Here is a 23529-nt window from a genome sequence, read left to right as displayed (position 1 = left end):
ACTCTTCCTCTGGAATTCGATGCAGTACGTTTACAATGTAGTAGATAAAATCGTCAATACCAAACCATTCCTTTTTATAACCAGGAGGTCGTTGATCAATGTCTGTCCAATGGAACACTTTCAATTGAATCAGTCCTTGTATAGCCTTCAGGTACCAGTGGTTCAAACACCGGTGACGTATCGGATGCAATTGTTCTTTACGTTTCACTTGTATTTTGACCAGTTCTCGATAAATGCGTTCTCTCAACTCCAAAGGCAAAGCACGAATGTTCTCTTGTAAAGTATCCATGAACAGATGATTATGGTAAAAAGTTACTTCAATGTCTCGGTCCCACTAAAGGTAAGTAATGACAATTCGGTGACCATCGAGCATGTTCTACGTAGGCCGAATCTTGCGGTTCCCAGTGGTGAAGTGACACACCGCAACTGAAGCACTTGACTTTATCTCCTTCGCCCAAGTAGAAAAATCCGGCTCTGGCTAATTCTTCAGGGGTCGGTCCTCCCAGATACTTTGGCCATTTTCCTTTGAACGATTGAAGACGATTTTCAAAGTCACAGTATTCCGACGAACGCACAGGAAACGAATATTCGTTTTTCACAGGTTCGTTTCGATGATGGTTAAGTGACATAGGTAGGAGTTTGCTCAGGGCTCGATGACATCCGTAAGGGGGTAGACGTGAAGGTGGACATTCCCCTTTAAAACGAAACCCAGTAAAATGTCCAAGAGGACGAGCAGCATCACTTTCGCATCCCACAGGTTTGACACGCACAGCATCACTTTCCATGATAGGGGTACTAAAGTTCCCATGATGCTTTACGGCATCGCTCAGGTCACAAGGTACAGCATCGGTCCCATCGCAAGGCTCACAATCGCACTCGTCTGCAAACTCCGTTACGCAATTACAATGGTAACCACATGGACAATTGCAGTTTCCTTCCGGACATTTTCCGTCGCAATGCATGGGTCTTATCCATCCAGTATTAGTCACACTAGAGGAAGATACAACTTTTTTACAATCCCCAAACTGGAACGATGCCTCTTTCAAAGTATTCATCTTGTTCGCTCGGTCTTGGTAGTCCCAATGAACTATCGATCTTGCCTAGGGTTCTTTTTTATATACAGACCAATACCGACGTGACCGTACGGTAAGGTGAAATGATTGGGAAGTCTCACTCGCTTCTGGTACACGATTTGATAGATTTTTTCCAGGGGTCGACTGACGATGTGGTGAGTGGGTAAACGTACAATCTTGTTCGGTTGATAGGTGGCCACTTTAAAGTTTCCATCCTCTCCCGATTGCAAGGCTTCTTTCAATACCCCAAAGTTGACCACTCGACTGGTACGATAATTCAGAGTCAGTCCTTTCACTTTGCACGTCGTGTGCACTTCTCCTTGTTTGTCCCGGTATTCGTAGCCGTAATTTTTGGGACCGCCACTGACGAAACTTAGAATCTTGTCGTCGGGATGCTCGTCTGTCCAGGCTCCTAAACGGTCTCCTTCGATGTTAGGGTGATGTTGAATCGGGTGATGGATGTAAATGCAGCTGTCCGTGTCAAAGTACAGGACGCGTTCCCCTAACAGTTCTAAAGCTTCGTACAATTTTAAGCGAGCATGGGCTGTCACGTAAGCCGCAATGATGACATTTCCAAAAGGGTCGTCTTGTACAAAGTCCAGATCTTCTTCGTAATTGACCAAGATTAAATTCTCTCGAACGACGTCCACGTGTTTCATGTATTTGGTTTTGTCGTGAATCATCTGGAAGTAGCGGGAAGGTTCTGTCAAATATTCCGTCTTGGGTAAACACGGTCGTTGTGCCATTTTACCCCACAAGCAATTTAACATCACTTTGGCAAACGATCGCCTGCCTTCGTTTTTCTCGATGTGGTCTAAAGTGATGCCTTCTTGTTCGTAGTATTTCTCTTTGAATTTTATTTGGTCTTCGGGAGTGTGACACCAGGAAGGATAGCCGCTGGCTTCTTGTTTCAGTTTCAAAAAGGCATCCACGTAGTCGGCGAAAATGCCTTTCTGAGTAGGGTCACCCTTGCAGTATTGTTGTGTCTTGGGAAAGTGGCAAATTTCGTACACTTCTAACAGTTGGTATCCCATGTCCAAAGCTTTGAACAATTCTACGCTGACCCAGGTTCCCGTCAAGGCCCGTTCTTCCTGGGTGTGCTGACAAGCTTGGTCTTGGTTGCACGTTTCGGCACAAGTACGGCACAAGGGAAACATCAGTTTGCCTTGACAATGGTGAGGTAAGACGGGATGGTAGAGGTTCGTGGGAGGCAAAACTTTACACTTGATCAAGCCTTCGTATTGTCGAATGTTGACCAGGTCGATGTGTTCCGTCAGCAATTGTGGGTGCCCTACGGGAAAACGACAATATTTGCACACGTAGGGATACAGCGAACACACGTCCAAGTATTTGATTTCTTCTCCTTTCTCTTCGTCGGCTTGGTACAGCAAACAGGTGGCATTGGTCCTTCCTCCGTACAAACTATCCCTCGGGTTCAGCGGGTCCACGAACTGGTAACTTTCCACGAGGCGTTTAAACTCGGGATCGGTTTTCATACGGTGATCGTACTCGTGTTCCCACATTTCCACCACTTGGTATCCTTGCTGTTCCAACTTTAGGCGCCGCTGACAAGTGTCCTGGTACAAGTCTTCCATGGTTCGTTGCAAAAACTGATTTTTAGTGCCACGGTCAGGGTAACAGACGGGACATCCGTGAAATAAGCAACCGTTAAACTCGTACACGATCTTGGGGTTTTCTAAGTCCCAGCCATCGACCGAATACGTTCCGATGGTCTTTTCGCCCCCTCCGTTGCGGGCATGCTGAATCCACTTGTCTTCCTTGTCGCACAAGTAATGTAACCAACGTAGGGCTTTGACCGAGTATTGACGTTTGACAAAGTGGGTCGTTTGAGGACTGATGACAGCCACGGTCTTTTCAGGCATGAATCGTTGTCGATACACTAAGGAACACGCTTTGGCAATGGTGCAAGCTTCTTTCAAAGGATCGACCCCTCCGTGTTCCATGAACAGTTCTCGAAATTTTCCACAGCAACGCCGTAAAATGTCCACGTCGGAACGACAATACTTTAGCATTTCTTCCTGAAAGTCAAAAGGGTCCGAGGCGTGAGCCTGGTACCAAGCGTAGAAAGCTTTTCGTTGTTCGGTACGCATGTTGTCGGGGTCGTAATAGTGAGCCTCAGGTAAATGGGGTAGAACGGCGTGTTGATTGGCTTCCGTATTGAAAAAGTGTGGAAAGTACCCTTTAGCCATTTCTGTCATTCCAAACGTTTTAGGCATTCGACTCAAAGGCATGGCCAAGTAGCTCATCGAATCTTTAAACTGCACTTGTCCCACTTGCATGAAAATGATTTTGGCTCCGTTCAAAGTCACTTTAGGACGTTCGGTGCCTTGTTCCGTATAGTACCTCAAGAGAAACTGTCCATCGTATCCGGAGAAATTGTGAGCCATCACCGTGGCATGACGATGACAATCTCCGTAACGTTCGATGTCCTCTTGGCTCCACGTCTTGTCGACGGGGTCTAAGACCCATTGGGCAAAATCGGCTAACGTGTTTGGTCCCCGAAAGATTTTTTCACGCCCTCCGGGTATCTTGCTGCAGTGAGGGCAATGACTGAAGATAGGTTCTTGAATGCACTTCTCGCACGCTCGATGAGCCACGCAGAAATTAGGAATGTGAATGCCGGTCTCTTGCATGCATTCGAAATCGAAAAAGATGAAATTGCCTTTCTTCTTGTGACCGTCCTCTTTCTCTGGTGGGGGTTGGTATTTTTGCACGTAACATTGGTGTTCCAAGTCCACGATGTGGTGACAAATGTGACATTTTTTCTTTCCTGAACATACGTGTGCCTTGGTATTATTGGTACGTATGACTTGTTCACACGTAGAGCACAATCTCAGCAGTTGACAAGCGCATTTCTTCTGTGAACCTTGCGTCTTCAAATGTTGTTGGTAACAGGTAGGGCTGACAAACGTGCGCAGACAGGTTGAACAAGGCACTGGTTCTTCGCTCAGACAGGGTGAAGAGGCCAAACATCCTGTGCATTTCGATCCACAATGCTTGTGTTGCTCTCGATTGTTATAACCATGGTCACATTTCTCACAGTAATAACTGTATTTCAGGAATCCGGTGATACTGGTAATGGTATCGAAATGTTCATCGTGATGATAAAGGTGAATGTATTTTCCGTCCTTAAAGTCTTGGCCTCGAAACAACAGAGGTCCGCGCACTTCTTGAGGGTGCACTTTCAAGGTGTAGCGTGGAGCTAGGGCATCTTGCAATTTTTGCATCTCAGGAATGCCACAGGGTGTGTCTTTGGACAGTCCGGCTTGTTGTAACAGGAGTTCTGCTTCGCTTCGTTGTTTGGCTCGATCGGATCGTTGAATAGTGTTCCAGGTTCTTTTCCATTCTACCGTGTCGTTCTTGTTGGCATAGGTTCGTCCCACCACGATGGCACGGGCTAAACACATCTGGTCATGAGGGTTGTTAATTAGGACGAGACTCTTTTTGGTGTTGCGAAGGTCGTCCACCAATAACATCTTTTTGCGTCCGGTCCCTTGAGGAGGAGAGACGTGGGTCATGTCCAATGTGGCTTTTCCATCGGTGATGTCAAACTGGTCATTAGATTGTTGTACGTGTTGAATCTTGTCCATGATTTTGGAAGCGGTCAATTCTGCAGGGGTGCTAAACTCGATCCAAACAGGGGATTTCAAACCGTCGTGTTGTATGGAAAGTCTCAAACGATCGTCTTCTTTGGGTTGACATTGTTGCTTGAGTGCAGTAAGCAAAGAATCCCACACCTCAGTGATGAACACTTCTGCTTTCTCTAACGGTACTTCAGCCTTGAAATCTTTAAACTTCACCGTGTATTTGTAAGCCGTGGTTCTAAATTTTCTAGAGGAGCGCTTTTCCGTCTCTCGAATGGAATAGTACTTTTCAGGGTTGACTAAGGGTGGTAAACTTGGTTTAGAGGTTTCAAATTCTGGTTCACTCATGTCCTCTTCAAAATCACTGGCATGAATTTGTGCCAAGATTTCAGCCCTGGTTCGAGGCGATAGATCACGTTTCTGCCTCTTACTTTCTTCTTCTTCTTTCTTCTCGAATGAATGGGATCGTTTCATCTTGAAAGCAAAAAGTCAAATGACTCAAGTTCAAACACCATAAACTACTTTATAGTCATAGCAGACCAGCGTATATAAAAGGGTGTGTGTCTTGTCCTTTCACTATTCATTTCACTCTCAAGCCGAGCACAACGATGGAAGAGACTGACCAGATGGAACGTTTCGTTAGAGCTTTGCGAGGGGTCATTAGAAAATTCTCTTCAGACCAGCCGACGGACTACTCTCCTTCCTTTCGAGATAAAAGTCAAGATACTTGCTATATCTGTCAGAAGAAAGGGCATTGGTCTTCAGAGTGTCCAGACCGTCAAACAAGAACAAAAACAGGGACTAAAAAAGACAAAAGTCAAGATACCTGTTATTATTGTAAAGAAAAAGGACATTGGTCTCCAGATTGCCCAAAAAAGAAACAAGAGGAGTCAGAAGAAAAGAGGAATTCTTCAGAAGAAGAGAGGGATTCTTCGAAAGAAGAGAGGGATTCTTTAGAGGAAGAAAAAAGACAATTCTATTTACAAGAGGCAAAGAAAGAGGAGAAGAAGAAAAGAAGAAGGGAAGAAAATGAGGAAAAGACAGTGAAGAAATTCAAGAAACAGAGAGACTAAACAAGGAGAAAGAAGAAGTCAATGAACTTTTCATTAAAGTGTTGTGTTGTGAATTGTGAATTGGATTGTAAAAAATGGAGAAAAGAATAAATGAATGATATAAGGTAAGTGTCTTTGAGTTGTGATTTTAAAATAAGAACGTACACTCACGCACTCATACACAGACACGTACTATAAGGGTAAAATGGGTGGGGTTTTTTTGAGTTATTGGCAAATTGAAATTGTATTTCTTTTCGAGAAATGTGGGTGGCCCTGAAAAGGGCCTTTTTTCTTCATGGTGAAAGGGTGAGTTTAACCAATCAACTTTAACTGCCTTATGCCTTTGCCACGGCCAAGGCCTACTTCTGAACTGCGTAATGCTGATGATGATTGGGTTGAAATCACTAAGGGTGGTACGGTAGGCTTAGTCACAGGGTTGACGTGTTTAGCTCGGGAAGGTCGTATTCTCTTCGGTCGTGATAATGAAGTCTGATACATTTGTTTCAGACTTCTTAACTCCGCTAAAATGTCCAACAGTACCGTGACCGTTTGATTTTCACCCTCTTGTTTCTTTGCTGCTACTACTTCTTCTTGCTGTTGCTGCTGTTGTTTTTTTCTTACCTCTTCTTCTTGTTACTGTTGCTGTAGGAGAAAAGCCTGTTCCGCTTCCTTTTGTCGTTGTATAAATTTCTCCAATTCTTCTTTTTGTCTCTGTCTAAAATTTTCCACTTGCGGTAATGAAGAAGGTAACGCAGGTTCCGGAACAAATTCTTGCGAGGAGAGAAAATCCACAAAATCCCAATTCACTTCTTCTGAAAGTAAGTCCGAGTTCCCTTGGGCAGTCTCTCCTGCTGGTGCACCCCAATGGATCGTTTTCTGAGTTTCCGTCATGTTGAATCACTGTCGCATAGATTGACTGCACACAAGCGCTAGCGAATCTATATAGACTACGTGACGTCACATACTGCACTCTTACGATTGGATGCGGGCTGACTGAATTCTGTAACGCGTGTTTGGATTGGTGAATGAACTCAATCCGTTTCAATCCTTCCTGTCCCTATAAATAAGCGCCGTTCACTGCATTGATTCACCTATTCTCGGAGCCTCAACATGTGGACAGACGTTGAATCTTCAACCCTTGTGTCAACAATGATGTTCAGGACGGACATGCTCATGTATGTCCGAGCCAAGTGGACCGTTGTCCACAGGACCAACAGCAGCCTGTGGATAAGAAGAGTCTATATAGAGAGACAAGGTTGCCTCAAGAGGACTCTGATGTATGGCCCTGCTGTAAGACGAAGTTTGAGGAAAAGAAGATGTCGCAAATGCCCTCTATGTTAAGGGTATATTAACATAAACCAAAGGCCCTTTTCAGGGCCAGCCATATTTCTGGAAAAGAGATAGTCTTTTGAATTGCCTACCCCTTTTTTAAAAATTTTTTTTAAAAAAATCCCATGTTAAATTCCCCTTGTCCCTAAACAAGCCCAAACTCTATTCCCCTGTTAAATTCCCCTTGTACGTAAAGTGCCCCACGATTTATCGCCATGTTAAATTCCCCTTGTACGTAAAGTGCCCCACGATTTTTCTCCATGTTAAATTTCCATTGTACGTAAAGTGCCCCAAGGGTGTTTTTAATGCTAATTCCCATTGTACGTAAAGTGCCCCCCTTCACTACTATGGGAAATGCTGACTTAAAGAAACTGATCTTGTTTGTTGGTATTCCCTGCTACTTCATCAAAAGGGAATGCAAGAGAACTTAACTAAATAAACTGCATCAACAAAATAAAGGCAGGAAAGTTTACAAAAATGGACAATTAGAGCAAAAAATTAAAATCAAAATGGGAAGGAATACCATATATTTAATAAATTACCTAAAATTACTCATACCAGAATATAATACATGATACAAGTGATCTATCTACAAGTGAACCTAGAGTGTTCTCTATCCTGGTTTATGACATTCCTCACAAGAACAAGATAGTTGTTTTTTTATACATGATTTCATCTTTCGCAGGTACAATAGTCAATATTTCGCCAATATCAACTATATTTTCTTTACATAACTTATTGTGTTGCATCTATGCCAATCTTGAAGCTGACTACACAGTCATAAAGCCATCAGTCTATGTCTGTCATAGCTATTGTTTCAAAAGCCCCCATGCAAAGCCAAATTGTGCTATTTTCTGAAGATTTCATACATTTTATTCTTAAAAGACTGTCAATATTTGACCAAAAATGTTCAGCATGCATTTGGTTTCCTACATCAAAACTAATACAGTTCATTTATGCCGCCCACATGTATGCGTTTCTATGGATACAATGTGAGGCTGTTCTTCCCTATAGGTATCACGGTACCAATTATTTTTCCATAGACCTTAATGCTAATGTTTTGTGAAATAACCATACTTTCTATCCTAAAGCATCGTGCATGTCACACACAGCCATAGAGAACAATGTTAGATTGTCAATTTGATAAGGACAAAACCAGGTACTCCAATGCATTTAAGAGAGATAACTCTGCTGGAACTAGACAGGGGTAAGAGTTATCTAGTCACAGCTTACAATTTCAGCCATGTTTACCACATTTAAAAAAAAAATCATAAAAAATACTAAATATGATCTAGATATGAATTAACATAATCTCACATGTTTCCAAGAGGCTCAACTTTTTAAAAAAAAAGCCTAACAGAAAGTACAACTCTTACATAATGCACCAATCACTAGTTTTGTTGTTTGTTTCTGAATACAATGTTCCTACACCTTAAGCTCCGCCCAACTGGGTTTGTACAATTGGTACCGTTATACCTTCTGTGGGCATCGCAAAAAAGGAGACGGTACGGTGGCTTGGTTTGGCTTTTTTGTCGGATCAGATGCAGCTGTTAGTAAACTTAAGTATATATTATTCTAGGGCCCTGGGTGGTGCAAAACGTTATCTTGTAGCATACGTTTGTGTACATAAAATTGTATGTTTGAATACACAATCAGTAAAATGTTGACAATTCAAACATTCGTCAGTCTATTTATTGGCATCAAACAAATATTTACTATGTCCTGGTTCAAAGCTTCACAAAACACATTTTTACTACTACTAATAATAGTTATTTTAAAAAAAAAAAAACATGTCAGTACAAGTATGTATGTAAGGGCATGTGAGCTTTCTCTTCATTTTGATATTTCTACTCAAAACACCGAAGTTGAACTACAACTGCAGTTAGAAACTCTTCACGTCCTTGTTTTCTTGCCACAGTATGATCGTTAAGATAGCCATAAAGCCACAGAAAGGTTGGCCGCAGATGCAACAACTTAGTCGCAGCTGTGAAGACAGTAGTGGAGAAGCAAGACTTTATTTGTATAAAGAATGGACAGAATATTCAAGATATTTGTCCAACACCCACACCCACAAATTGTGAATTGTGTGCAAGTCTTTCAACCTCAAGTATAATGATACTTACACATCAAATCCAACATTACCATCTTATTCGCCACACAAAAAAAAAGAAAAGAAAACAAAAGGCAGTATACTCACGTTCATCATCTATTCCTTCAGGAACCACCCTTCCTGTCGCCAGCAGCAGGAGTAATCTGGCTCGGAACTCTGCAAGTATACCATGATTAAGGACGTTTGAGAGAGAGAGAGAGAGAGAGAGAGAGAGAGAGAGAGAGATTGTGTCAGAAGCACAATTAATGAGACTAGTGCTAAATAAAATTGTATACATGCACACTGGCGAATACACTGACGGTGCAGAGAATGAGATTAATCTATAATTGTTTATAAATTGGAGTCGAGATAGCTCAACAAATAATGTATTTAATAGTTCATAAGTGATAAGTTTGTAAATAATTAATTACATTGAAAGATAGCCTGGGTAAATGTTCGATGAATTCTCTTAAATTTTCGACTTACGGCCTGTGCAAATGGGACAAATTAAAGGCAGTGCCATCCGAGTTACTTATCGTTTTAAACGGGTTAATTTCACGTTCGATAACTCTAAGTTGTCCTTACTTGCACACGGTATTTTCGTCGTCTCGTTTTAAAAGGATTGCCTTTATTGAGTCCTCTAGTGCGAAAATTGGAATAAACTTCCTTACACTTCCATTTTAGGTGGATTTTATTCAATGGAAGATCTTATTGCCTCAAATGGCGCTTGCAGCAACATCCTTGCTTTTGCTTTTACGTAAGATAAAGCTCACGTGTTAACAGGATATTATCAGTATTAATCATCCCAGAGAACACGTCATCAAGAGAAAAGAATCGAAATTTGTAACCATGTTAAATGAAAACTATCGACTTACCTAAAATAAGTAGTTAGTTTGAAAAGAAAAAGAAAAAAGAAGTACAATCACACTGGTCATGTAAGCATTCAACACCGACTGTTTCAGTAATGGGTGTCATTTTATAGAAATTGAATCAACATACCTTTAAGTGGCAAGTATTCACTTCATTTTGGATTCGTATATTCCTGTGGAACGTCATTAATTAGACGCCCCGAGAGGTACATGTGGCAAAATTAATGTTAAAGTACGTATACATTTTTGGACGAAATGAACCTAAAGGCGTGATCCAGTACAATTCGGATTGAATGTCCTGAGCTGTGATGTCACAATGAAAGCTAGGCATATTGATCAACAAATTCGTACTACCCTCGACTGTGACGATTCCACTCGACGCGCTCTTATTTTGAACCAAGTTTAGTACATGGCCACCATTGAAAAGTCCATAACGATTGATAATTTTCGTCTGGAGGTTTCTTGGTGACATTTAAGGTGCAGAGCATTCAATAATCAGCACTAAGTAGACTTTGGTTAAAGAAAATTAACAATTTACATTTAATTTTAAAATGAGTAAATGCGCATACATGACCCATGTGACTTGTGCTATAGACAGAGACAAACAATGAAAAAGTAATACAATCAATGCTTAAAACCTATTTCAAAAGATGGAATAGTGTGGCGACTCAAATATTTATTTAAATACTTATATTTGGTCCTTTTAGAAACCAAAATTGGGAAGGGAAGAAACTGGAACTTCAGTGTAAGTACAGTGGTTGTCGGGTTTACCTCCCCTGAAATGCTAACTGCGAATCAATGGTAAATACCTTCAATACTGGCAAACCCCTGGCACTGAGACCATCCTATAACGATGCACTAACTGGACAGTGACAGTAACACGTCTCGTAAATCTATACTGCCAAGGGACCAGTTACCGCCACTTTATTCGGGTTTCTCAACGCGTTCTTAATAATCAGGAACATTTGAAACTTGTAATTCTGTCTCATTAATCTCGACCTATTCTACAAATATGTCAACAGAAAAATGTAATGAAAAACTTAGTCATGCCATACAGAATATCCTAGAGTATCCCTACTAACGAGTCCCTTCTTTCGCTGTGACAGTACCAATTATCGCCAGTACCGTTGTTCACGATTAGAAATTCAGATATAATTTATTTCTGCATAATAACAACAAAACATTCCTATTTCATGTCACAGAATTCACTTTCTTCAAAAGAAAAATTCTACTTCACGAACCATTAGCAATCAAAGCAACCGATAGTCAGCACCTCGGTAGTGTTGACGGAAGCCAACATTATGAATCGCGCACGCGTCACAATAACGACCCGCATCTTTACAGAGTTTGTATCAAAACTATATATTATTTAAAACTGATAGTCGACAACGTATACAGCACTTATAGTTGATGTAAGAAAAGCAGTATTTACTTGCTTTGTCCATATGCTATGTTTTTTGCTATGTATATTTGATTTAATTATATCCGATTTAATATCTAATTATTTCAATTTAAATGTTTGTCAGTATTTTAAAAAAATTATTTTTCATTAGATGATACATTTTTCAGAAAATAGGTTGACCTTGACTGTTCGTTTTATAAACACCAGTTGTTGATCTAGATCCTGACCTTGATTCAAAATTTGTAGCAACCACCTAAACAAGTTATATTTTTTATTTGAAAATGAATGGTTGTTGTCGAGGTCATGATGGGACTTCGTGTTTAAGATGCAAACAATTTTTTTTTATATATCTTAGAGTAAAATGAACGGTTTTCGTCAGGGCCACACTGGGTGGACGTGATCTTTAATTAGTACCTAATTTCTACGAACTTCCAGAACATGATCACGTGACCCCCTGTTTACGTTTTAGAAGACCATATAATCTCTGTTTTGGAGAATTATTCTCAGCTGAAGTTGGGCTGTTACTCTGGAAGTTGTATGTTTACTTGGATTGGAGTTATTTCAAATTACTTGGATTCAAAAGGATTAATACTTTTTTCCTGGAACATACATGTGCTCATGTGAGATTCTTAATCAAAGACAATTCTTATAAATGACAAAATTATTCAGTTTTCCAAAACCGGAGTGATAATTCTTGTTTCTACAAGGAACTGTAGACTTCAACACTACCTATTTCAACATACATCATCGTCTTCCATCTTGGATTCTTTGTCGGAATTAGATCTTGAAATCAGTAGAACATTTTGTTATTAGGATTTCAAAAATTTTATTCATAGATTATTCTTGGATTACTTTTTGATTTGATTCTTAAAACCGTAAGTTCATTTATTTTCTCTTCATTTTTACAGAATTTTCCAGGGAAATAAATTACTATTGTATTTTTCAAAACTTGCTGTTTTCACTCTTACTTGTGTTACTGTTTATTCGAGCCTAAACACATGATATAAGAATATATATATATATATATATATATATATATATATATATATATATATATATATATATATATATATATATATAGAGAGAGAGAGAGAGAGAGAGAGAGAGAGAGAGAGAGAGAGAGAGGTTTGTATAACATACCTATAAATCCTATATTCCAAAGGTTCTCTCTCTTTCCTCCAGTAGTTTACAAACAAGTTCAAAAAAATAACAAGTGAACATTAAAATTGTCAATTAAAACATGTATTAAATGTTCATTTCCTTCAATTTGATTTGATTTGGTAGAGAAATAGGTACATATAAAATAGGTTTCATCAACGTCTTCCTCATCTGTTAATCCAACACAGGCCAGGCGGTACCATTTCTCGCACACATCGCAGCAAATCCAGTGTATATCCGACTCATCATCAATAGTAGGTGGTTCGGCCTCGTTACATATCTCACATATATCTTTCTTTTTATTCGTGTTTGATGATTTTCTTCCCTTCTCAGGGTATTTTCCTTTATATTCTTTCTCTGCTTCTCTGTTTTTTTCTTTCCTCTCTTTGTATTTTCCTGCATTCAATCTCTTTTCTTGTTCTTTCTTCTTCTTCAGTTTTGTTAAGAAGCTGCAGATGAAATTTATCACTAGTTATCACTCTTGCCTCAGTGATGCATCTTCCTTTTGCTGTTTGGGGCTTTGCGGGTACTGTGTGTGTGTGGGGACTCTGACTAAGGTTTTACCTTCCTTCACTGATGGATTACCACCTACGTAAGATCCACACTTGTCACAAGAATGATTGGATGCAGATGATGAAGTTGTAATCGAAGATGTTGAAGGTTTGGCTTCTATACATGTGGAAGTATTCATATCTGGAGATTTTAATGTGACAATGGGTGCTGGTTAGAGGTGACTTTGTTGATGAACTGTGATGGCATAACTTGCGTTTTGTCAATAGCATTTGTATTCAGAGAGAGAGGGGATGGAGGCGAGACTTCTTAAAACTATCCTTAATTTTGGTTGGAGAGCACAGATGATGAACTGCATAGGACAAAATTACTGGAATCTTAGCTTTGTTGATAGTTTGATGCTAACTGAGGAATCCAAGATTCAGGGCGATGTAATTGAATTTCATCTTTAGAGGCCCCATGATTAAAATATCTAAAGATTGCAAAATGTGCGTACTGTTGGAGGAAGTCCAAGCACCTCGATATGGTTTTCTCTGACAAGCTTTACAAAATGAAGTTTGGTATGGTTGTCATGGTTATCCATCACCAGTTACAAACTATACGTTGAATCAATTTAAGTTCATTTTTTTAAACAATGTAGTGTATTTACTTTCTGTCATGATAAGACGTAGAAACGGAGCAAATAATTTATTTAGTAAAAGTTATAGTAGTGGCATCGAAAGCAAAATACTTTTTTTATTTACGAAATATAAGTGATATTTTTATATCTCGCGAAATTATAATATATATATATATATATATATATATATATATATATATATATATATATATATATATATATATATATAATAAGTGTTGGCATAAAGCAAGTAATACAATAGTAATACAGTAACGATACATATATTAATAATCTCAGTCTTCTAAACGAATTAAACATGGGCACAATTTCATTGAAATCCTCCGTGTTCTCTCTCTCTCTCTCGCATAAGGGAGAGAATACAGGGAAGTTAATGAGTGAGAGAGAAAAAGAAAATTGGACTTGCACCAAGTAACCTACAAGAACCTTCAATTTCGTAACGGTTAGATGTACACATTCCATGGAATTTTAATACAGTGTTCGTAGTACCAATGATACAAAGATGCAATAGCCTATCAAAGTTATGGGGTGCATTTTTGGGTTAGGCGGAAGACATACTGTAATTTATGGAATGCGTTGTTGGATTTTCTTTCTTTTTTATTTTATGAAACCTATTACTAAGGGTCTGAAAAGAGATTATTTAATATTAAAATATCAGAAGGCCGCTCTATTCCCTCCACCAAGCCTTTATCTCTTACTGAGTTAGTTGGTAAGGCAGCAGACGACCAGTCGATTAATAATGAAACATAGAGATGGGCTTTGACAAAATGCCTTCTTGGTAAGTCTCTCCAACCCTACCACCACAGCTCTCTCTCTCTCTCTCGTGTAGAAAGACACCATAAAAACTCCATGAAAAATTGAGCGTGGCGGACCGATGTTGTCTCTGGATGGAAAGTGGAACATATAAATAGAGGATAGAAGCAAGTGTATGCTCGGGAGTAATGTTAATTAAATAATAATAATAATAATAATAATAATAATTTAGATCAACTGTAATACATTTAAATGTTTCAATTACCTCTTGCTGGTTCCTCATTTTGCTTGTTTATATTTCCCGCTCGTTTGAATATTCACCGTGTTCACTGTTGAAGTACTTAACTATGTTGTGTGTGTCTGTAGTGTTCAACTTTCTTCATGTAAACCATCTTTCATATTTAAATCATTTTGTCTTATATTTATTTAATCAATATGAATGACATAAGAAGTTCAGAAAATAACAGAAGCAGCTTATAATTTTTAAAAAGGAAATAGCAATTACTCGCAAAAGATAAAGAACTACATTTTGTAGCGAACACGCTGGGAAGGGTTGTGCAAAGTTCATTCATTCCGTCAATACACAGCTGCCTCCAGTCAGTCTTGACTGCGTTGGAAATGTAAGTATGTGTATTTGTATTTGATATAAATGAAATATATGTATAGTATGTACGCTGTATCTTTCATATACCACTGGTTGTGTACATTTTTTTGTTAAAAGGAATCTCGGCAAGCCTTGTTTCCTTGTAATGAAAAATTTGTACTTAGCACGTGCTTAGAGTACCAGCCCCACATGGACACCTGAAAAAAATTCAAATTGTTGATGATAACATTGAATAAATCATATATGATCATTTCGATCTGCATGTACGAGTATTTTGATTTGGAATGATGGCAACACTAGTGTTTTCCCACCTTCTTAGCTTTTAATATTGGTTGTCTTTTGTGGGGAGGTGGGCACCATAATATTTTCAGTGCTTAGGGACATGGAATGCCTTAATCAGGCACTGTGTGTGGGGTGGGGGTGGGGTGTGTGTGTAGTCACACTTTAATATATTCTTGCTCAAAAGTAAGTCTGTACCATAATTGTACAGGGATGTCTTGAAGCTGTGACATAGCCATCGAATAAGACTCGTCATGAGGAGTCCACTTTCCAGGAAAATTTGGTTTGTGGCTCCTGAAGTGGTGACTGGGTTCAGGCCACAGGCGGCATCTGATATTTTCTATTTGAGCTGTGTCGTTGTTTCATCTTGGCTGGCAGGTAATTGTTTATCTAAGTTTACGATTATTATTGTTGTTTTTATTATTATTATTATTATTATGGAAGCACCTGTCCGTAAGGATGAATCAGTACGTGATTATCAGTTTTATTCCTATGACGCACGAATACCAGATCAACGTGGAAGAATTGAACTACAAGTTCTTGACACAAGTATATATTTTCTCCCCGCAGAGGCTTTTATTGAGATAGAAAGTAAAATTGTAAAAACGGATGATACTAATTACGGAGATGCAGTACAAATTGGTTTTGTCAACAATGGTATTATGGCACTGTTTGATAGCGCCACATATATGACTGATGGAAAAAATATTGAATCGATTCAGAAAGATGTTGATGTTGCAACAACAATAATTCGTCTAGCAAGATATTCTGATGATTATACAAGATCAGCAGGTCCCACAATGATGTTTGTAAAAGATAATACTGGTCACCCCGATGATAATCGGTATAATATAAGACCACCGAAAAAACACACTGCCGCTGCCGATGACGCTGATGTGGCGCCAGTAGTTCATGGTTCTAATGAAAATTTCAACTTGAGATTTGCAGTACGCAGAAAAATGTTACTAGGAGCTACTAAAAAACTTTCATGTGCAATTCCATTATCACACATCTTTGGATTTTGTAGGAATGTTAGAAAAATTATCTTTGGAGCTAGACACACGGTTGTTTTTGTAAGAAAAGGTGATGATAACGATGCTCTCTGGAGACCTGTGGTGATGCTGGTAAAGTAGTATTAACGAAATTATCTTTGTGGATGCCGGTGATGACTCCAACGATCGTAGAAGAACAAAAATTACTTTCTTTCATGGATACCGGTGGTAAATCATTATTATCATGGTTAACAACAAGCACAGACAGTATACAAAATGCTGGTGGCACTGATTTCACATAGCATATAGCATCACAACAGGGTGTTTCTGCACCGCGGCATATTTTTATTGCGTTTCAGAACTATGATCGTTTAAATTCACAAGAACGTACTCATATGATATTCAAAAATCTAGGTGTTAATGATATTTCTCTGCGAATAAACGGACAACAAGAACCAGTAGAAAATATACAACTTAATTATGAAAATAATCAAATAGGACGTGTATATCACCGTTTGATGTCATTTATGGGACGTGATCAAAATGTGGAAACCGGTTTACAAATTTCACAGTATGATTTCAGAACTTTGTATCCAATTTATTATTTTTCATTGGAGCATCTTGATTTATCAAAACAATCTGTTGTTGATATACATCTCAAAACAAAATTAGCACCAGGTGGTGCTAATTACAGAGCAATCGCGGTTATACTTAGTGATAAAACCATGTTACTTGAAGGTGGTAGAGGTCGAATGAGAGTCGTTGATGCACCAGTGGAAAATCTATAATCATTATTTGGAGCGTGGCAAGTATTTATCATAAAATGTCATACAGTCATGTTAACGTAACTCTGACTCTCGGTCAGGTCAAGAAACTTCAATCAAATTCAACAAAAAACTGCGGAACAAAAATAACGTTAAAACAAGATCAGATTTCTAGTGGTGGTCCAAATAAACTGTCACTAACTAACAGTCAGATTAAATACTTCAATAAAGCACTGAAATCAAAAACTGGAGTTCAACTTGTTCTTTCTTCAGGTGCTATTAAAGATATGGTTAAAATAGGTGGTATATTCCCACTTCATGCAGCAATACAGTATTAATAGCTGCTGCCGCTCCACCGTAGCAAAAGCAGCTGCGTCAGGTGCTGTTGGAACCGCTGCTGGAATGGCATTAAAGAAAGCAACAGGAAAAGGATATAAAAAAGGGAAGGGGTCTAAGATTACTAGGAACCTATCTAGGAAAAGGTCTGAGGCTTCCAGGGACCTAAACTTCACACCGATGTCAAATTTTGATTTACTTGATGCTGCTAAACAACTAAAAATAAAAAACTTCAGAGGTGTTTTTATGCGAGATAAACTACCACAACGACCAAACGGCGTTGAAACAGGTATTATTAATCTCGACTCAAATTCAGGACCCGGTAATCATTGGGTATCATACGCGGTTGATCCACGTGGAATCGTTTATTTTAATTCATACGGGTTAGCTCCACCGCGTGAGTTTATCAAGTATGTCGCGCAACTTCACATGCTAGTTTGGTATTCAACGCTACCCACACAAACAATGACAGATCCGCCAATATGCGGCCGTGAAGTAATTAATGTACTCGATGCTATATCAAAATCATCCAAACCACCACATAAAGTCTTGCATGATTATACAAGCAACCGATTCGTTTTAAACAGATCTTAGATCTTATATAATGGTTGATATTTACGGATAAAGATCTTCTACCGGCGTTAAAACAAAGAAAGATGATATTGATCTGTCGAAGTACGAGACTAAAGATGAACTCGCTGATCTTATGAACCTGGCTGGAGTTGACCCAGATGAGGTTGTTATTTTTCAGGATCGATATGGTAAACTAAAAACTAGCAATACCAGGTGGAATGATATAGTTCGACGAGTACTCTGTGCGGTCACGGCTAACATCTCTGTGTTTACTGACAGCGGAAAAATCAGGGATTCAAGTATATCTTTTGCAACTATCAGAGGTGAAATTACAAGAAGCGTTGATAATCGCGTGAAAAATACCGGTGACACAATGACGGGAGAACTAAGTATGAACGGGAATAAGATAGTAGTTTTAAGAGATCCAACATCCGACGAAGACGCAGCAAAAAAAAAATATGTTGACGTTAACTACAACACCGTAGATTGTAAACTATCCACGTTGCGGGCCGAGTATGATGTTCACGTAAACGCGTTTACAAATCTCCGTAGAAATTTTAGAAAACTTAACGAAACTGCAGATGAATTTTTTGGTAATCCGTTGACCGTTCACGCAAAACTATCTGATATAAAAAAACAAACATTAGATACGATTAAAAAATACACAAGAAGACATCGTAGCGGGGATTCCTGAGATCGTTAATAAAACTAGTTTGATTAAAATTCCACCCGGAATAACTCCCAAGCATATTACCAACATCGTATACACGGTGTCATCGGGATTTGCAACATGGTCACAACAAAATAAAAATCTCAAATATACCGCAACAGTCACTGGTGTGTACAGGCTGTCTGTGTTCAGTGCTGCAAAATTTGAGATATTTACAAGTGATCCATGGCGACATTCCACCGATAGGTTTTCCGGGGTTGTGTCTGTTTTATTAAATAAAGGAACCGAAGAAGAATTTAAACTAGAAGCAGCTGATAACAAATTAACCGCAGCATCTTACTGGTGGTGTTTGGAATTTGTAGCTGAAACACCTCAATAATTTACTGCGTAAAATATAATGAGTACCCCAATCGACGTTCAAAAATTCAGGTACAATCAAGCACGTGAATGGCAAGTAAAATTAAAATATATCGTCGAACAATATACAGTAAAAATAAAAAATAACGACGACGACTAGTTATCGTCGACGTGATTGTTTATTCAGTATCCGCTGTTGTTGCTGAAACCGGTGTGATATTATCAACAATGACAATGATGGAACCAGTAGCCGTGACAATCTGTATTTCAGCTACAACAACGATTGCAGGTGTTCTTAATATTATTGCAAAAACAATATGTACTTGCACGAATGATAAAATTACATACGGCGACAACAGCATACTCCAAATTATCTTCGGTGTTATCAGCAAGTCTCAGTGATTGAATTATATCTGATTTCGAGTTTTCAGAGGTGATTAAAATATACAACTGCTCTGGTATTAAAGGTACGAGTATTTATAATGACATCAGTAGAGCTACTGCAGCAGATCGTGACAAACACAACCCCGCACAAGACCACGATGATCTCAGTAAGATCGACTAATCCTGAATTTAGCATAAACTTTCCAATTGCAATTCCAATAAAAGAAAATGCATTAGCATCATTACGAATATATCATAGTTTTCCAAATATCAGATCGAAATCATTTAATGGTACACCAGCAAATAATTTACTTGTATTTGCTAATAAGAACAAACCTAGTGCCCATGGCACCCAGGAAACTCCCGATTGGCAGGTTGTTGGAATACCATCTGGTAGTTATCAAATTGAACAAATCAACGATGAATTTCAGCGCAGAATAAAAATATCACCGGGAAAGAATAAAAATAACAATAACAGTCCATGAACCAACACTGTCTTCTGCAATCGAAATAAACTCTCCTGATTATGTCGTAGATATTTATCAGAGTTCGATCAGAACGGTGTTAGGATGGCCTGAAATCCCACCACCTGTACCACCGATACCACCAGAACCAAAAAAGTCTGACTATGTCACGGACAAGCAATCATACCACGATGTTAATCCATCATACAAAAAACATTTACTTGAGATAAAAAATGTAACTTTGGGTAGTAGATTTTACTCTTTTAACGAGGGCAATACGATATGGATTTTTGTTAGTAGGATAAATCCTCGAGAAGGAGTGAGGGGTGAAGGTCCGTGTATTGAACTAAATCAAATTATTGAATATTTTAAAATCATTAATCGAGAACATAAAATACATCTACAGCTACTACGGCAAAGTTTCTAAGAACATATTTTTGATTTGTCATCACCACGTAGTGAAATCATGAAACACATTGAAATACTAAATCAGCTTGTATCCGACATGGAATATATTAACCAGCGGGCAATTCAGGTAATAACTGATGTTAAAAATCTCGATAAACAACGATTTTTAACTGAATACTCGTTAACAGAAGCTACACTACCAAATTATAAATTCCCTGGGTATAACACACCCGAATTAAGAAAATCAGTCAAATGATATCATTGATAAATATTTTTCTGAAATACTAGCTGTGTGGAGAAAAACACTACAACCGGCAACTGTTCTTAGATACAACAATGATCCAGTGGGGCAAGGACGCCATGTATCTCTGGGAGTAGTTAATATAACATCAACGATCGCAGTCAATCTCGTTTATGATGTGATCGATGGTGGCTATCAAATAGACCTTGGAAAATCAAATCAGGCTCAATAAGGATATATCTTATATACGTTCACACCACAAATTCCCCCTGAAAGTTTAATCGTGTAAGAACCAACTAATCCTGTTTATCTGCGGTGTCATAATAATATGTTAACACGAATAAATTTTAAGTTCACTGACCACCTCGGACACTTAAATGACCTGCGTGGGGAAGAATTAATTGTGAATCTATGTGTAAAATCGGAGATTTTTATCGTAATGATTTTTGATCAGAAATATTTTATTTTATCAGAAATATTTTATTATTATTCAGAAATATTTTATTATTATTCAGGAATATTTTATTTATTCTGAAATTGATGGGGTGGTTGGTACTTAAAATCGTGTAAATCAACCAGATTTTATGATAAATAAATATTTCAGAATAAAAAAATATTTCAGAATAATAAAATATTTCAGAGTAAATAAAACATTACACAGATTGTTAATTCTGATATGTAGTTAGGTACTCAAAATTATGCAAATCGATCAGTTTTGCAAAAAATACTACAGAAAAAATATCTTGTTATTATTCTAAAATATTTTTTATTATTCTAAAATATCTTATTATTCTTAATTTTTTTTAAAATTCTGATATTGGTGGGGTGGTTGGTACTCAAAATTAACAAAATCAATCAATTGTATAGTTCTGATGGGGTGGTTGGTACTCAAAATTATGCAAATCGACCAGATTTTATGATAAATAAATATTTCAGAATAAAAAAAATATTTCAGAATAATAAAATATTTCAGAGTAAATAAAATATTACACGTGCTCATGTTCGGTCGTTTTATCAGTAACGAAGTTACTCGCTGACATAATTTTTCTTAATTGTCTTACACGAGCATTAATTGTTTTATTTGCCTCGTATTCACGAGATAACTCCAATCTAATTTTTTCTACTGCGGTAGAGAGAGGGACAAATTCCATGACCTGATCATCTTTTACTTCAGCTAGTAACTGGAACATCGCCGTCTGAATTCGTTTTATAAACTTGTATTCAGACGGCTGTGTGCATCCGTTCTCATTTTTACGTTCTTCTAAAATTCAAAATCAGAAATAATCTGTTCAGGATTCAATTCATCAGATATATTAATACCGTCTTTTTCTAATTTTTTAATGCAACAATTACATCATTACTATTTTCATGGTTCATTATTATATATATATATATATATATATATATATATATATATATATATATATATATATATATATATATATATATATATATATATATATATATATATATATATATATATATATAAATTAAATGTTTAACAAAAAAAAAGTAGCATGATGAGCGGTTATGTTTCATAGGGGCCCCTTTTGGGTCTGTGTGTCTCCATGGGGTCCATTCTTTGAGATCTTTCTTATGGTCTTCTCGGTACCCTATGATTGTTTCTTTTTGGCCAAATTCTTTCTGAATGTTTTTGTGGGGTACCCTCCATGAGATTTAGAGCTTACACATCCACGCTACTGTCTATTTTGGGGGCGTCACAATTTCTTTCATAAAGATATCTCCAGCGAATTTTCAAAGCGAAACGAAATGTTAGAATATTCAGAAGATTGTCTATGCACTTCATTCATGCACACCTCCTCCCAGAACAAATCCCGGGGCGAGTGCAAAACGCACTCGCCACGCGGCTTGCGTGGCAAGAGATGTACATGAATGCTTTTGGGCTGGCGCCCCCACTTTATACATGAAAATCCCTATAAATCGGTACTGTCGACAGTATGTCCTAACGAGATTCGAACCGCTGACCCCCAGAACAAGAATCAGCTCTACCACTGCGCCATGGCTCTAATCTGCTTGTATATGTTTCAGAAAGTATTACATAGTTTAACCATCACTAAAGAAATCAGTATTTAGTATTTTGTCCTAAGATACAACTGAATTTTAGTTCTGAACACATAAATTCAGCAGAAATACACCATATAAACGTATTTCTGCTTATCAAGTCAGATTTATAAAATTATTTATTTTCGGGATAATATATGTAGCCGAAAATAATTAGAGAAACGTTCTGGCTACTTGTTCTTTGCTTTATTAATTATTATCGCAGGAAGAAATACAGATGAACCAGGAAACCGAACGAATTTAAGAAAATAAAAATATTGTTTCTTAAAAATATATTATTTATGCTTAATAAAAAGATCACATGTACCATAATGACAGTCATTGATACAAAATAACGGAAAAAATAAGGGAGATAACATACTCTTCCTGTAAGGTGGCGCTCTACAGTTTCGTATTTTCCATATGGTTAGGATTTTAAAGAAAAAGAATTTCCCCTGCATTCCTAACTGGTTATACTGGCTATTTAAAAAAGACCTTGTATATCTTAGGTATAATTAAAAGAACCCTTTATTTTGGTACATGATTGATAGGTGTACTATGGGTTATAGAGTATACAGCTTGGCCTTACTTCAAATGTGCACCTTTCAAAAAAGTGCTAGCTCTACTTGGTCATTTTCACTTCCTGAACTTCAGAGGTAAATTGTATGAAAAAGAGCCGATAACTTTTTTTACATTTTATATATTTGGTAATTCATTCATTGCACTTTCAGAAGCTGGTATTGTCTAGTCTGGCAAAATTCATTTTCCCTATTTTAATAGCTACTATGTATAGTGTACTTTAGACTAATTCAGGCTGTTTTTTTAACACGAGGGAACAGTCATTTTAGTTAGCAGTGTGCTTAAATCATGTACAATTTCCAAAAGTACAATATCCAAAGAAATATCATCCACATTACAT

At 37.8% G+C, this 23529-nt stretch overlaps 1 long non-coding RNA gene across 1 annotated transcript in view; it reads right to left on the bottom strand.

Annotated features, from left to right (window-relative positions):
• Positions 1-14806, bottom strand: part of LOC149806705 (uncharacterized) — a 28806-nt gene extending 14000 nt beyond the window's left edge. Inside the window, exons 1-2 of the long non-coding RNA XR_016425107.1 lie at positions 14743-14806; positions 9257-9325 (exon numbers count right to left, since the gene is read on the bottom strand). This is a non-coding gene — a long non-coding RNA (uncharacterized LOC149806705). The remainder of the gene's footprint in view (positions 1-9256; positions 9326-14742) is intronic.
• Between the last annotated feature and the right edge of the window lie 8723 nt (positions 14807-23529).

This window comes from Sinohyriopsis cumingii, chromosome 1 (assembly GCF_028554795.1).
Source record: "Sinohyriopsis cumingii isolate HCF-2022 chromosome 1, ASM2855479v2, whole genome shotgun sequence".
NCBI classification, from domain to species: domain Eukaryota; kingdom Metazoa; phylum Mollusca; class Bivalvia; order Unionida; family Unionidae; genus Sinohyriopsis; species Sinohyriopsis cumingii.
The sequence above is the reverse complement of the archived record's forward strand: the minus strand, read 5'-3'. Positions and strand labels throughout refer to the sequence as shown.